The 14,553-nt window shown below is 56.3% G+C and overlaps 1 protein-coding gene across 1 annotated transcript in view; it reads right to left on the bottom strand.

Moving 5' to 3' along the window:
- Positions 1-2,887, bottom strand: part of MID2 (midline 2) — a 63,223-nt gene extending 60,336 nt beyond the window's left edge. The window contains exon 1 of the mRNA XM_066559551.1: positions 2,803-2,887. The gene's annotated coding sequence lies outside the window, so the exon portion shown is untranslated. The remainder of the gene's footprint in view (positions 1-2,802) is intronic.
- Positions 2,888-14,553: the final 11,666 nt, after the last annotated feature.

The following is a 14,553-nucleotide window of genomic DNA, read 5'->3' as shown; positions in this document are numbered from 1 at the left end:
AGTAGCGAGCAATGGCATTGGAAGCAGCAGCCCGAGACTGGTCATCAGCATCCCCACGAGGGTGCTCGCTGGTCAGAGGGGCTGCCAGGGCTGCCTGACGGCACAGCCAGGCACTCATTAGGCTGCAACACACACCCGCTTTCCAGGCAAAGAACACTAAAAACAAGGGAAAGCAGCAACACAGGCTCCAGCCTCCCCAAGGCTTTGACCCCCTCCAGAAGGGAGCTCAGGGGAGCAGCCACAGACCCTCTCACCCCAATGTGGGGAGCACCAGCCTCAGAGGGGTTCCGAGCAGGCTAAGGTGGGTTTCTAATTGGCAGCGGCAACTCCTTACAGAGGAACAAAATAATCACACTGCTCATCAGCTTCCTTTAATGAACCAGCTGTGCAGCCTGCAGAGACAGTTCTGATTCCAGCATCTCTGACGGAACAGCCTTGGTCTCTCCAGTGACCAGCCTTTGGGATGCACAACCCCCTAAAGCCAGGGGTTGACCCAGGAGCTAAAAGGCTTAAGGCGCCCCTCCCCAGTACAGAAGCCCCAAGTGACAGTTCAGAAACCCACGGAAAGTCCAGGGGAGTCACAGCACCTGGCCCCTGGGTTTGGAAACACCTATCTGTCCGTGGAGGGGATGGAGCAGGAGACAACATAATCCTGGCTTTAAAACTAAGTCATTTATCAATCTCACATGGTCCCAGGGCTAATCCCACTCTGCTCACAAACTGGCACACACACTGACACATACCCCTGAGCCGTGCCTGTACCTCGGGGGCCAGCACAGCTCACCTAGTGCATGCTTTGCAAGGCAGGGATTTATCACCCACTGCAGCTCCATCTCTTTTGCAAAGCAGCACTTCCAAACCAGGCAGGACGTGGGCTGTGCACAGGCACGGCCTCCCAGCCGCCATGGAAGGCTGCACAGGGCACAGACCCAGCTCGGATCGCAGCAGCCAGCACATCCAGGGCTCTGTAGCCACCTGCCTGAACCGAGACAGCTGCTGCTGTCACTGGCATCAATTCATCCTTCCTCCTTGTATTGCTATTGCACTTACTGTCTTTTCCCAGGAGCATCCTCAGGGAACATCCCCTCAGTGCGAGAGTATTCCAGCACTGCTGCCTGGGCCAGCCTCCCTCCTTCCCTCCCTCTGTACTCTGGCCTGTTTTACTACCCCTTGGTCAGGGGCACCAGCCAAGCCTCGAGTTTGCTCTTCGACGGTGAAATGCAGCACAGACAACCTCAGCACAGAGCCCATGCCACCCGGGGGAGCGGAGGCAGCTCTGCACAGCCCCTCCAGCAGAGACTGAGGGTCACTGCCCGCTGCAGCCGGGGTACAGGAGGGAAGGGCACTGCAGAAGGGTCTGGGAGCAGCTCGAGCCCACACTCAACGCCCCCCCGGCAGGCCGACAGGTAGGTGGCAGCTCCCAGGTTTGCCAGATACTGCCCGATGATGTCCCCCTGCAACTGGGAGCCAACAGTGCCCTGTGCTCCGCCAGGCACCGCTGCCAGCTCCCACCCGGCTGCGGCAGCTCCTCCGGCAGAGCCGGTCTCCTTGAAGCCGCCTTCCGACAACAAAAGCCGAGCCGAAACCTCCGGGCTGGCTGGGGAGAGCTGGGCGGCAGCCAGGAAGGGCAGGAGCCATTAACGCCGGCGTGTCCGGACTTGAGGGAATGACGGAGCAAGCAGAGCCATCTGCCCTCGCCGGAAACTCCGCAGACCGCTGGGCAGAACGGCCCTTCACCGCACTCCAGCCCTTGCCAGCTGTGCTCCAGCCCTCGCCTGCTGTGCACACAGGGGCAATAAACCTGTGGTTGGGATGTTTTTGAGGCAAAACAGGAAAATAAAGCGCGAGAACGAGGTGACACTTGGGCACGTTTTCCAGCAGCTGCACAGGTCCTCGGCTCAAGCAAACACACTCCGCTGCCAGCTCAGCAGTGACACCCCAAAGCGCGGGCAGTACCCCGGAAACGTCTCCCGACCCCCGGTGCCCGGGGGGGCAGCGCTGGCAGACCTCCCACACGTGCCCGTGTCTCTCCTCTGCGGCTTCCGAAGCACCGATCACGGAGCCCGCTACCGATTAACTTCCGTGGCCCTGGAGTTCATCAGATTCCAGCCCCGCTGGGAGAAGGGGTGTGGGGGGGGATCCCAGCAGGATCAGGGCAGCACCGGCCCCGCACCGGCTCTGCGGCGGCGACGACAACCCGGCACCACAAACCGCTGGGAGCTGGCACGGGGCTGGGCAGCGAGAGGGGATACGACAGTCTCCGCCGTGAAACCCGGGGTGAGGGGGAACGGCGGGGGCACGACGAGGTGCGCACGGGGTCCCTAAAGCCGCGGGCGGGGAGCCGGGAGCCGGCCAGTTCGTATCCGCTCCGCCGGTAACGCACCGCCGCTCCCCAGCAGGACGGCCCTCAGCGAACCGGGGGAACGGGAAGGCCGCGGGGAGCCCCGAGCGGGGACAGGCCAAGCGGGTCTCCCCGCTAAGCGGCGGAAGGTGACGGAGCCGGCTGGCAGACGCACCCGGCAACGGGGAGAGGCGATCGGGAGCGGGGGGAGCCGCCAACGGCTCCCGGGAAGGGCGGCAGTCCCTCGCCCCGGCACTCGCTGCAAACCGAAGGGCCGCGCCGGTGCCCCGACGGCCAGGTTCGGTGTTTCCTCCCGCCCCGGTACCTACCAGTGTGTCGGGGCATCCCCTCCCCGACTCGGTGCCGCCTCCCGCCCCGATGCCGGTACCTACCGGCGGCCCGCGGGAGCCCCCCCGGCCCGCCCCGGTGCGCCCGCCCGCCCCGGTGCCGCCGGTACGTACCGGCGGCCCGCGGGAGCCTCCCTGCCGCTGCCCGGGCATCTTGGAGGCGCGGGGACACGGCGGCGGCGGCGGCGGCGCGCGCGCGGGGCGGGCGGGGCGGGGCCAGAGAGAGCGCGCGGCCCCGCCCCTCCCTCTTGGCCCCGCCCCGCCGCAGGTGAGGCCGCGGCAGCGGCGCCGGGAGCGCGCCCGGGCCTGGGCGGCACCGTGGGGCGTGGGGACACTGCGTGCCGCTCTGGGGACACTGCGTCCCCCTCTGGGGATACTGCGTGCCACTCTGGGGTCGGCGCAGGGCATGTTCTGTGGGCTGGGGATACTACATGCTCTGAGGGATTGGGGGCACTGTGTGCTCCCTTGGGGCAGAGGACAGAGAGTGTTCCCGTGGGGTGGGGGGCACTCGGTGTTCCTGTGGGTTTAGAGGCACTGTGGGTCTTTATGGGATGGGGACACCGTGTGCTTCTGTGGGGTGGGGGGCAGTGTGTGTCCCTGTGAGATGTGGGGAGCTGTGTGTTCCCATGCGATGGATGGCACTGTGTGTCCATGTGTTTATGGTGAGACTTGGTACCTTGACAGCGGGTCTTTCAACGGATTTATTTTTTTCAAAGCGAAAAATGAATTAAATGGGTTTTTCACCACCTGGTTCAGCATCACAAAGGGACGTCCCACCCAGTGTTCTCCATACAGCAAACCAGCTCTGGGTGGATTGTTACCTGCAAAGTGCACATATATATGTATCCACAGCAATAACATCAAAGGGAAACATGAGAGGGGGAACCCAGAACTGTAATTTATTCCTTCATAATATGGAGACATGTGGCACGGGTTATTTATATTTGAAGGCTGCCCAGAGTGTAAAATGAGCCATCTTTTAAAAATAAACCTGAGGAAAAATACATCCAGGCTCCTGGTGCATCTGAAGGTGAGGCCGGGCAAGCTGCCGGCAGGTGCTGGAGGAGGCGCTGGGAGTGAGCCGGGACCAGCAGGCGCCTCCTGTGTGCCCTGAGCACCATCATCACTGCACACACACACAGGCACCGTGTTGGTGCGGGTGGACGCTGAGCACACGGCAGCAGTCCTGCTGTGGCTCTCCAGCGGGACAGGACACATGCAAGGCTGCTGAGCAGCCAAGGCTGCCTCCACCACCATGGCTGGCCTGGTTCTCACCTGGTTCACTGTGCAGAGAGATCACAAATGCTTGCTTCCAGCAGGGTCTGACAACAGGGGAGTTAATATGCACCATGTTGTTTGCATTAAGCCCCATCTCTGATTTTCTAGCAGTGAAAGCACAGCCCAGGCAGCTGTGGCCAAATCACAGAATCTAGAGCTGTCCTGGGACCAGCCTTTGTCTATGTACCCGTGCAGAGCAATGTGAGGTGAGTGAACAGCCTGACCAGAGCCCCATCCTCTGACCCTTGGACAGGCAGGAAATTAAAGACACTTTTCCAAATTCAGAGCCACCCGTATCCCACAGCAGGTAGCCAGGGGTGGGTTCAGGCTCTGAGCAGAGCTGGAGCCCGTGGCTGGGCAACAGCAGAGATATGCAGCCCCCAGACATGGCACATTAGGCTGCAGGGAACTGAGAGCAGTGACAATGAACAGATGGCTGGAGGTCACAACAAAGTCCCACCACCAAGGGACTCTGGGCGACAACCTGACTGCCCAGCACTTGCTGGAGTGCAGATACCAGTGGCAGCTCAACCCTGATCTCTGAGAGCCTCAGCCTTCTTCCCACAGCAGCCAGGGACACAAAGCCCAGATGGCGGCACTGCGCAGTGTTGGCCAGCTCCATGGTGTGCCTATGTCCCTCTAGCTCCCAGCTCCAGTGCCAGCCTCACTGCAAAATGAGCAGGGCCAGGGAGCAGCTTCAGGGGTGTCACAGCAGAGATCAGTCTCAGTGTCTCCTCTGCACACTGGGAACCAGCTCGTGGGGCTGGAGCAGCTGCTGGGCTGCCCCAACGGAGATCAGCCCCTGTGGTTCCTCTGCTCTGCAGGATCTGGCTGTTGCTGGGGCTCCCAAGCCAAGGGCTGTGCCGGATGTGCACAGCTGCGGCTCCAGCTGCCGAACAGACCCAATGCCAAGGCCCACAGTGGGCTGGGACCCACCAGATCATAGCTCAGAGACACAGTATATTTAAGTCCCTCAGACAGTTTTCCTCATGGATCACTGCAGATGCCAGCCTCCCTCAAGGCCTGATGGATGCTGGATTAGCTGGGATCCTGCATTAAATCGGCAGAGGTGGCAGAGGTGACCTTGGGCAAATATTTACAATTACTGTGGTGTTGTGTCTGTGCATGTACTCAAAACACAGAAGGGGTAGGGTTCAAATGGCACTTTAATGAGCTGCAGGGCAGCAGGAGGGTAGACCTCCTCACACTGATGTAGTAGTCCAGGGTGGGGGGATCATCTGCCCACAAAGGAGTGTCGTTGTCAGAGTGGCAAGTGCTCAGCAGCCCTTCTAGTACCTGTGCATTTTGAATAGGGACCACCTCAGTTTCTGCATCACATGGCTGTGAGTGTGTTGCTTGGAGTCAGGGAATTGTGATTTTCCTGCCCAAGGCTGGTCTGCACTCACATCTTCATTGCACAGACAGGAATGGAAACACTTGAGTTGTGCCATGTGCCTGGGATGCCGACTGAATAAATAACACGAGGTTATAAAGCAGGATTCCCCCTTGAAAATTTGTTCTTCCAGTGGAAAGCAGAGAGGAAAAAAATCCTTTTAAGCTCTGCATCCATCTTCCCACTCCCTCTGAAGAGCAGGCAGGCAGTGTGGAGATGAGCAGGGCTGGATGGATGAATTCCCCCAGAAGAATTTCTTCTCGATTCTTTTATACATTTTGATGATTTCATTTCTCCAGTTCTCATTAGCACCTCCTTTATCCCCAGTTTTCCCCAAAGGCATTCTGCTCTGGCTCCCTCCTGCTGCGAAGGGAGCGGCAAAGCAGGGATAGGAGTGGATGCTGTGCACCACCTCATGTTGAGGCCTGGAATTTCAGAGCCTGCTACCAGCTCCACCTCTCTCCCATGGCGAGGGAGGTGGAGTACTCATCCGCCCCGGAATTTACTCTGCTGGATAACAGCGATGCCTCATCCTCACACAAGGGCTCAGTGGCAGTGTTAAGACCTTTGTTAAGGCCCCGTGGTCTGACAGACCTGCCAAAGCCCCAGCAGCCAGATGAGCTGTTTCACAGGCTCTGAGGGTTGATTTCTGAAGAGGAAAGTCTGTTTTCCCAAGTCCATCCCTTTTCTGCATTCAAACCAACCCTGGATGCTCCCCAATCCAGTCCAACTCTTTCAGAAGAGTCACAGGATTTTTGTGTCACCCTGTTTGTGAGCAATCCCCTGCTCTGCCTACCTCCCCCAGGACCCTCAAGAGGGAAAGGAGGCAGGCTTTGATAGGTGAGAACTATCCAGCCAGGTTTCCAGCCATCTCCTGCACATCTCTGTACTGCCAATGCCATTTGCACTCTCCTATGCTGGAGCTCAGCAGCAGATTTGCTCACAAAGACCTGCTGTGCCAAGGAAAAGGCTCCCAAGTCCCTCAGGTCAGGCATGCAGAGGGATGACACCCTGCCTGTACTTCTCCCTGGCATCCTTGAGCTTTGGGTCCCCGCTGTCACACATTCATGTGGGAAAAACCTGCATGATGCTTGCGGAGCTCAGGGGTCAGTGTCACACACCTGTAATTCTGCATTCTGCACAACATCCCATGCACAAAGCCAGCTGTGCTGGCCTGAGCTGCACCTGTACCAGCCCATGGATGGAAAGGGCCCAAGCCTGTCCAGCCTTGCACCCAAGGGTTGTAGTGGGCAGAGGTGGCCAAGTGCCCTGACCTTCCCAGAGAAGTGGCTTTAAAAGGCATCCTGGGTGCACAGGCACGTCTCGCTCTCACAGCCACGAGCGATGCAGAAGGAAGGGATGGAGCCCTCCTCTGGGGTTCCACAGAGGGTCTTTATTGAGCTCTTACTACAGAGGGGTCCGGGTCCCAAGAACTCACTCAGGCAGAGAGAGCAGGGGTTTATACAGGGATAGTGAGGGGTGGAGCAGAACATCAGAACGAATGAGATGAGGGCACAGGAATAGAACTAAGGGGAAGGGCCAATGGGATACATGGAATCAACATAAAACAACAATGCATTCTGGAGGAAGCTTCTTTTCTTTGCCATGACCAAGAGGTTGTTGCCCCTCCAGGGGAGTGGGGTAAGCTTTTTCCCAGACGGTTTACTGGCATCCATACCCAAGGACACGATTTTGACCCCTAAACAATCAATTGAGTAGGAAATAAAACAAGAAGGAAGTATAGAAGTTACTCCCAAGGGCACGCACTGCAGATACAGTGCTGCACTCAGTGGGACATGCACTGCAAGGAGCAGGGCAGCCCTGCTGGAGTGTTCCCCATGAACTTGATTTCAGCTGCTGGACCTGCTCAATGGAGCATCCAAGGGGAATACTGGCTCTCAAAGCCCAGAGATTTCTAATGTGTTTTTATGAGAATTTCTCCTCCCTCTGACATATTTCCAAAGCTGCATTTGAGAATGTCCCTTTGTACACACATATCCCTGTGATAGCACAAAGGGAAAGGGAGGTTACACCACACCTGCATTCACCAGGTCCTAGCCAGGGATAGCTCAGGCTGCTGTCACGAGGCTTCCACAGTGACCACACCGGCTTGGGGAATGTTTCAGACCCCTGTGCTGTGCAAAAGAGAAGCCAGCTCTCAGCAGCCAAACCAGCCTTCCTCAATCCCAGCTCCTGGCATCACCAGGGCTGCCCTGACTCACCATGCTGCAAGGAGCATTCCCCCTTCCCAGCTCATGGCTCACACACACTCAAGGCGGCCCTTCCATGTTTACATGAACCTCCCACTTTCTTTGAGCCTCACACACTGACAGGTAACAGGTATTCCACTACTATAGTTTTTTCACCCCAGCATTAGGCTATCTTAGCAATTAAACAAAGCAAATATGCACTTAGTAAGACCTAGGTCAGGCTTATAACCAGAAAAAAGCAATATGCTCAATTCAGAGCACTCAAAATTTCCTCAACAGTCATCACTTGCACTCAAAGGATATCAAAGACTTTCCAAAAAGGAAAGATGTGCTCTCCCAGCTTATATATTCCCCTACCCCCTTGCCTGCAGCACCCAGCAAGTGATTCCTCCTCCCTGTTCACGCCTCATCAGCTGGAAGTAGAGAGGAAAAAAATGAATGCTGAGCTTGAGGGAATTTAAAGAGAGACAAATGACAGCAGATCCTGCCTTGGGGTTCACAGTAGCACCTCTGGGTAGGAGCACGTGCTGGCCAGGGAACTGGAAAGACAAGGACTGAGGTTTGCCAGAGCAGGATCCCTGTTTTGGCTGAGCAGGTGCCCATCCTTATGTGTGGGGCCCATGAGGCTGTCCTGAGCCCACTGCCCACCCTCAGTAAATAACTCATGTTCCTAAACAGCACTGTCTTTGTTACTGAGGCAGAGGAGGGAGCAAAAGGCACATTGAGGGCATTTACTGAATCAGGTTGTGAAATAGAGGCTGCGTGGTCTCAGACATCAGCGTGGGCTGGCTGCCACAGTCTCTGCGCAGAGGTGGCACAGGCAGAGCGGCTGCCAAGGCACAGGTGTGGGGATGGCGAGACTGCAGCCGGTGAAGCCCAGATGTTTATCTGGGCAACAGGAGCAGGCAGGCCTCCTGGGAGGCAGCTAACCTTAGGAACAGCTGAAACCCAGGGAGAGAGCTGGACACAGCCCTGGGTAGGGAGTTGGCTCCTCTCCAGCCAGGAGAGAGGCCAAGAGCTTTTAGGCAGCCTGGAGAATGGAGCTTGCCTCACTGTGTCCAACTGTGGCAAGCCAGTCAGATGAGACTGGGGCAGGCCATGCAGAACAGAACAAAATGCAAATCAGAGCGAGAGAAGCTCATCTCAAGGATAATGTGATGTGCTGCTGTTCAGTGAGAGGAGCTGGGAGAGCAACTGATGCTGAAAACACAGTAAGTGAGGCTGCATGAGGTGACAAGGACATCAATGGATGTGGCTGAGTCTGGTGGGAGAAGACCCTACCCATGTGTTGCAGTGTGATTTCCTGTTTCACCTATCCCAACCCCCCCAGGTGTGCCAACCTTCCCCCTCCCTCTTTTGCCCTCCTGCCTAAGAGCTGTCCATCAATCTTAACATTCCAGCCAGGGCGTCGTGTGGTTGGCAGAATTTCAAAAGATGCCCCTCAGGTCTGGGCTCATTGGCCTGTCCAAGTGTCTGTATCCCTTGAGCCTTCCCCTCCTCACACCTGGTTGGCCCCTACCTGTCCCTTCCCCTCCCCCTGTCCCCAGGGCTTAAAAGGACACGAGACCATGCGGCCAGGAGTTCCATTGCGAGCTGTTACCACATTCAGAGGTCTACCATGCTGAAATAAAACTCTGGATTAAGACTCTATGATAGAACCCGCTCTTTTTCTCTTCACCGTCGCCTGAACCTTTTCCACCAGAGGTAAACTGAGTTCCTACTTTGCCTGGATTTGTTCTGAGCGCCCAGCTGCAGCACCCAGCTGGCCAAAGGTATCTCTGGGGTAAAACGCCACAGCTGCCGCCTTTGGCCCAGCAGCGAGAGCTAGACGAAGCCAGGCAGGACACACCCGGAAACATCAGGATTATTATTCTATACCCATGAATATGGTTGCCCCCTCATGACAGGTTGTCAGCCCTCAGGTCCACATGCGAGGTTCAAGTGAAGCCTCCCTGAGCTCCAGCCCCTTCTTCTCCACTCTCCTCCCCCAGCCAGCTATGACTCCCCCGGTGTCAGGAGAGGAATTCCCTGGGGAACAGGCACCTGGCCCAGCAGGTCCAACAGGGTGCAACTGCCTGCTGCTCTGCTCCTCCCTCGGCAGGCATGGGGCTCGGGAGCAGAGTTGTGTGTGCCGGCTCCAAATTAAAGCGATGTTCAGGCTTGATGGGAAATTGAAGTCTGGAGGAGGAAGAAGAGGAGGTGGAGGATGGAGCCATGCACAGGTGTACACATACACTGACTGTCTTGCTTCCTCCATTGGTGCTGGGGCTGATGAAGGGAAGGGACATCCCTTATGGGAGCTAAAACTATGCAGAGAAGCTGAAAAGCTGTGGTGAAGCTTCAAAATTTCAGCTACTTCCCATAGCAGAGGACATGGTGACACCAGTCCAGCCCGTGAAAACTTGCATGGGGAGCTGACGCTGAGTGGGAAAAGCTTCTTTCACCTAGCACAGGTCTGGCACAAGAGCTGAGCAGGGAGTATCAACCAGCAGTTCAGAGGGGAAACACAATTCACTCAGCTCATTGGGAGGGTGATTAGTTACTCAAACCATTTATTGAGGATTGTGGTGGGATCTCTACCACCAGCTCTGAACACCACCAGCCTGTGCTTCATTCCCAGAGAGATGGAACCCAGAGCTGAGCTGATCAGTGTGGTGAGCTGCCTGGTCACCCCAGCTGCCCCCACTCTCTGGGGATGCTCCATTCAGCTGACACGGCAAAACAAAAATATTGTTCTTTTGGATGGAGATAAAAGGTAAAAACTTCACATCTAAGGGCTTGGAAGTTGTTATGGAGGTGGTTTATCTCCTTGTTTTCCTGAGAGGCTCCTGCTTGACCAAACCCCTGTGCAGCTATCTGAGCATCTCAGTCTTCAGCTGGCGCCAAATTCCTACAGAGCAGGGCACTCACACCTATTTTTGTTACTTTTAAAGCTCCAGCAGGATTGTCATACCTCACCACCTACTTAAAGTAAGGCAAGTTTCTTGCCTTCCCAGCACCTGACAGTTGCAAAGGGAATGTCAGTATAAGGTTTTAAGGAGATCTGATGCTTGTTTGATGGAAGTAGACTTCCCAACACTGTCCCTTCATGCTGGTCGCATCCTGAGGTTTGTGGAGCTGCTTTGCTGCTGCTGGAAAAGTTGGTCTCCCTCTCACACAGCTCATTATTGTAATTGCAGCTCTCACAAGAAATGTGCTCCTTCACAGGCACATCCATGTAATGGCTTCTGCCTCACTGCCAAGGATAAATCATCACAAATCAGGGCTACGAGGACTTTTGGAGAGCACTTCTGCTTCAGGTGTTTCACTCTGTCAGTGAAGAAGCCCTCTGAGACACCCATCAGCCAACTGAGAGTTGTGTTTGGGGAACACATTGCTGGCTTGACAGAGTGAGGAAAAAATTGCTTTCAATTCATTTTCATAGTGAGCAGAGTGTTCAGAACTGCACTGCCTGGTACCCCCTCCATCAGGCAGCCCCAGAGAGTACCTGGGTCAGTCCTCACAGGTGCTGCAGTGCCCTGGGTGAGTTTTTGCAACTTTATAGCCACTCACAAAGGTTTACAGGTCTAACAAAAAGTATTTCCACCAGCTCAGGAAGGCAGAAGAGCTGGCTCAGTGCATGGGATGCTGCTTTCCTGGGGGGATGTTGCTATTGGAAGGGGTTGGTGCTCAATGGACTGGGCTGAACTCAGCACCTTCCCAAGCTTTCTGCAGGAGATGGGGGGAACTCCAGGGTGCTGCTGTGTGGGCTGCAGTGGGCAGAGGAGCTCCAGAGCTGCCCATAGCCTTTGCAGGGCATCACCACAAAATGCCACATGCTCCCACGGCTTGCCTGTCCTGATGGGAGCAGCAGCACAACCCAGAAGAGTCCCAAGGGACTGGGTGTGTGCTGGGCCCAAGCACAAACCACAGATGGGAGACTGAGGTGATGGAGCTGAGCTGATATGGCCTCATCCTCAGCCATCATCTCCATCCCTATGCGTAGAGAGAGATGTGGTGCTGAGGGACCAGAGCCCAGGGGTCACCTTAGGGGGACCAAACCCAGTCCTGAGCACAGCAGGGATGAGCACAGTGGATGTTTGCAGGAGAAGGTCTGGCTGAAGGTGGCCTCACCCCCTCCATGTTACCAGTGGGATCTGCCCCAGCAGGACTCCCCCAGAGGCCCTGGGAATGCCCTTGGACACCTGCAGAGCAGTGCTGCACAGCCCTGCCCACTGCCTGCACCAGAATCAGCCCTGGGTGGGTTCCCACCCAGTGCTGCCATTATCTCTGGCTGGGATCAGGTGGTGCCAAGCCCTTTTTGGGTGTGAGGCAGCTCTCCTGGCTTTGCAGCACGGCAGGAGCCATGCTGGGAAAACCAGTGAGGACGAGGGCACTGCAGGGCAGCTCCCTGCCAGCCCCTCACCACTGACCCTGGGCCATGGTGCCTGCCCTGCCCCCTTCGGCTGGATGGGACACCAGATGGATGCACTGGATGGCCACCAGAGCCACCCAGGGCCAGCCCAAGTGCCACTGTCCCTGTGCTCTGCACACAGAAGCACGGGTTGTCTGCCCTGCTCCACAGGAACCAAGAATTGGGGCTTTCCAGAGACCTCAAGGGGCGCAGAACTCTCCCCCGCAAGCCAGAACATCAGCGACAGCACCGCGCTACTGCCAGGAGCGACTGTCCTTCCCACTGGCTCATTCCCGCAGGCACAGATAGATTTGAGTCCTTCCAAACTTAGCAAGAGTCATGGAGGGTTTTCCAAAAATCATTCATCAAAATTTCTGCAGATAATTATGAGTTTGTTGCTCATTTATTAGCACCAGGCTGTAATTACTTGGTATCCAGATGATTTGCTGCACAGATCATGTGGTGCTGAGTAGGTCAGATAAGTACAACACTCAGATTAGAATTTTTAAGTGTGTTATCCCAGGAAAGTCTGCAATGCATCCCTAAATGCTGGGATAGCTGTGGATAAGCCTTTATAGACAATTTTGCTCTCTTTTGTTCAGCTATAGCAATGTGGGTGCAGGGACATTTTGCTTTGTGTTTTCCAGGTGTGTGACACATGCATTCCTGTGACAGTTTGCCTGTCCCCAGCCAGTGCCTTTTCAAGGCATTTTGCTGTTCAGTGGCCGGATGCAGCACATAAGTGGCCGTGCAACAGCACTTGGCCAAAGCCCTGCCCTGTGACCCTGTGGTGACCCTGTCTTCAGCCATGGTTCTGCTCCCCATTCTTGGGACCAGTCCTGCTGCCAAAGCTCCCAGCCCTGGGGCTGTGGTTGTGCCATGGGGTGTGCAGGTGGTGCTCCCAGTTTTTAGAGGAGAAGGATGCCATGGTGCTGGAACTACCCAGGAACACAGGGAGCAGATCCTTTTGGCAACAGCTGCTCTTCCTGACTCTGTTTGGATTGACTCTGTTTGGATGCTCTGACTGCCATAAAGAGCCTGTCTTGTTGCTGCCCCCCCCCCCCCCCCCCAGCAGAGGCAGAGCAGGAGCTGCCTCTCCAGCTCAGTGGGGAACAGAGACCCCAGGAGCTGTCATGGATTTCAGGAGCTCTCACATGGCAGGGGAAGCTCAGCTGGTGCTGCCGCTTTGTGTCAGGGCTGGTCCCAATGGAGGCAGAACCCAGACTGCCCTGGGCAGGACATTCCCTGTGAGAGCTATACAGGATCCCCCCTTATTGTGGGGATGGGTAATGCCATCTGCTCAGTGTCCTGGAGTCCCTCTGCATGGCTTTGGCTGGGCTGGCTGGGCTTGGCAGCACAATCTGTCCCGGCACTGGAGCAAGAGAGGGGCTTCCTACGTGCAGTGAATCACCTACAGAACCCAGGGAGTTCTGGGCTGCCTTTGAAGCACTGGTTCATCTCTTTTTTCAGCACCCTCTGGAGGAGTTGGACATCCTACATACCTCAGACCAAAGGTGCTTTGAGGGGAACCAAGGTGGGATCACTGCCTGGCTTTGTGTGGGGCAAGTCAGGATAAGCTCTAGCACCTCCCAGCCCTGAAACTGGCGTCAGCCTGCTGCCCACAGGAGTTTTGCTCCTGGAAACCACCCTCATGGCTGGCCACAGCCGCCCCAGCACCTCCAATCCCCAGCACAGTCTGATCCCTCTGTGGTGAGTCCCATCCCTCCCCTCCCTTCCCAGCTCTGTGTGTGTGGGGCATGTGGGGCTCAGAGGGTCTCCAGCAACCCTACAGCATGAACAGCAGTGGAGACTCTTTGCCTCCGGCTGAGCAGGTGTCAGTGTGGCCTCCTGAAGGGCACATTAATCTCTGGGAATGATGCCAAGCAGGAAGAGTGAGCCACACATCCCAGTGTAGGAGTTAACTTCAGTGTCTGTAGCTCCATCAGGGCTCATCCCGTACTCTCCACAGCATCCTCCTCCTTCTCCTGCTCGCCTCTGGGCAGAGGATGCTCCATAGCCTGTTCCAGAGGCAGCACATGTGACCACATGTGCTGTTTCCCTGTCCCTGGCCAGGAGTTGTCGTACCATTTGAATGACTTGCCTTCAGCAGTTAAAATCCTTTGGCCAAAATCCTCAACTCTTCAAAAGGCTGGAGGGCAGCTGTGAGATTCCCTGAGGAGCCTCAGCATGGGCAGGAACAGGGAGTTATGCCACAAGACCAGCCGTGGGGAGCAGGAACCCGTGTGTTCAATGGCTCATAGGAATCAGCTCAGTCACTTGGAAAAGGGGACCAGGAGAATGGCCCACCTCCCACAGCTGCTGGATGGATCCCCAGGTGCAGCTCCTGTGCCTGTGGATAACGAGGAATGTCACCACTCCTCACCTGTCGCACGTCCCGGCTGGATGGTGACAGTGGGGGGGTGACAGTCCCCCTCTCTCGGGCTCCGCAGAACCCCAGCTACCAGCGGAGGCAAAGCGCGGAACAAAAGGGCCACAGCCACAGCACGGGCCTGGGGGACACTGGGTTACTTTATTTGATGGTAACACTCCCTGAGTCCTGGGGTCCCAGGCCCCGAACTGGGGGCAAACGG

The sequence above is a fragment of the Molothrus aeneus genome, chromosome 14, assembly GCF_037042795.1.
Source record: "Molothrus aeneus isolate 106 chromosome 14, BPBGC_Maene_1.0, whole genome shotgun sequence".
In the NCBI taxonomy this organism is placed as follows: Eukaryota; Metazoa; Chordata; class Aves; order Passeriformes; family Icteridae; genus Molothrus; species Molothrus aeneus.
The sequence above is the reverse complement of the archived record's forward strand: the minus strand, read 5'-3'. Positions and strand labels throughout refer to the sequence as shown.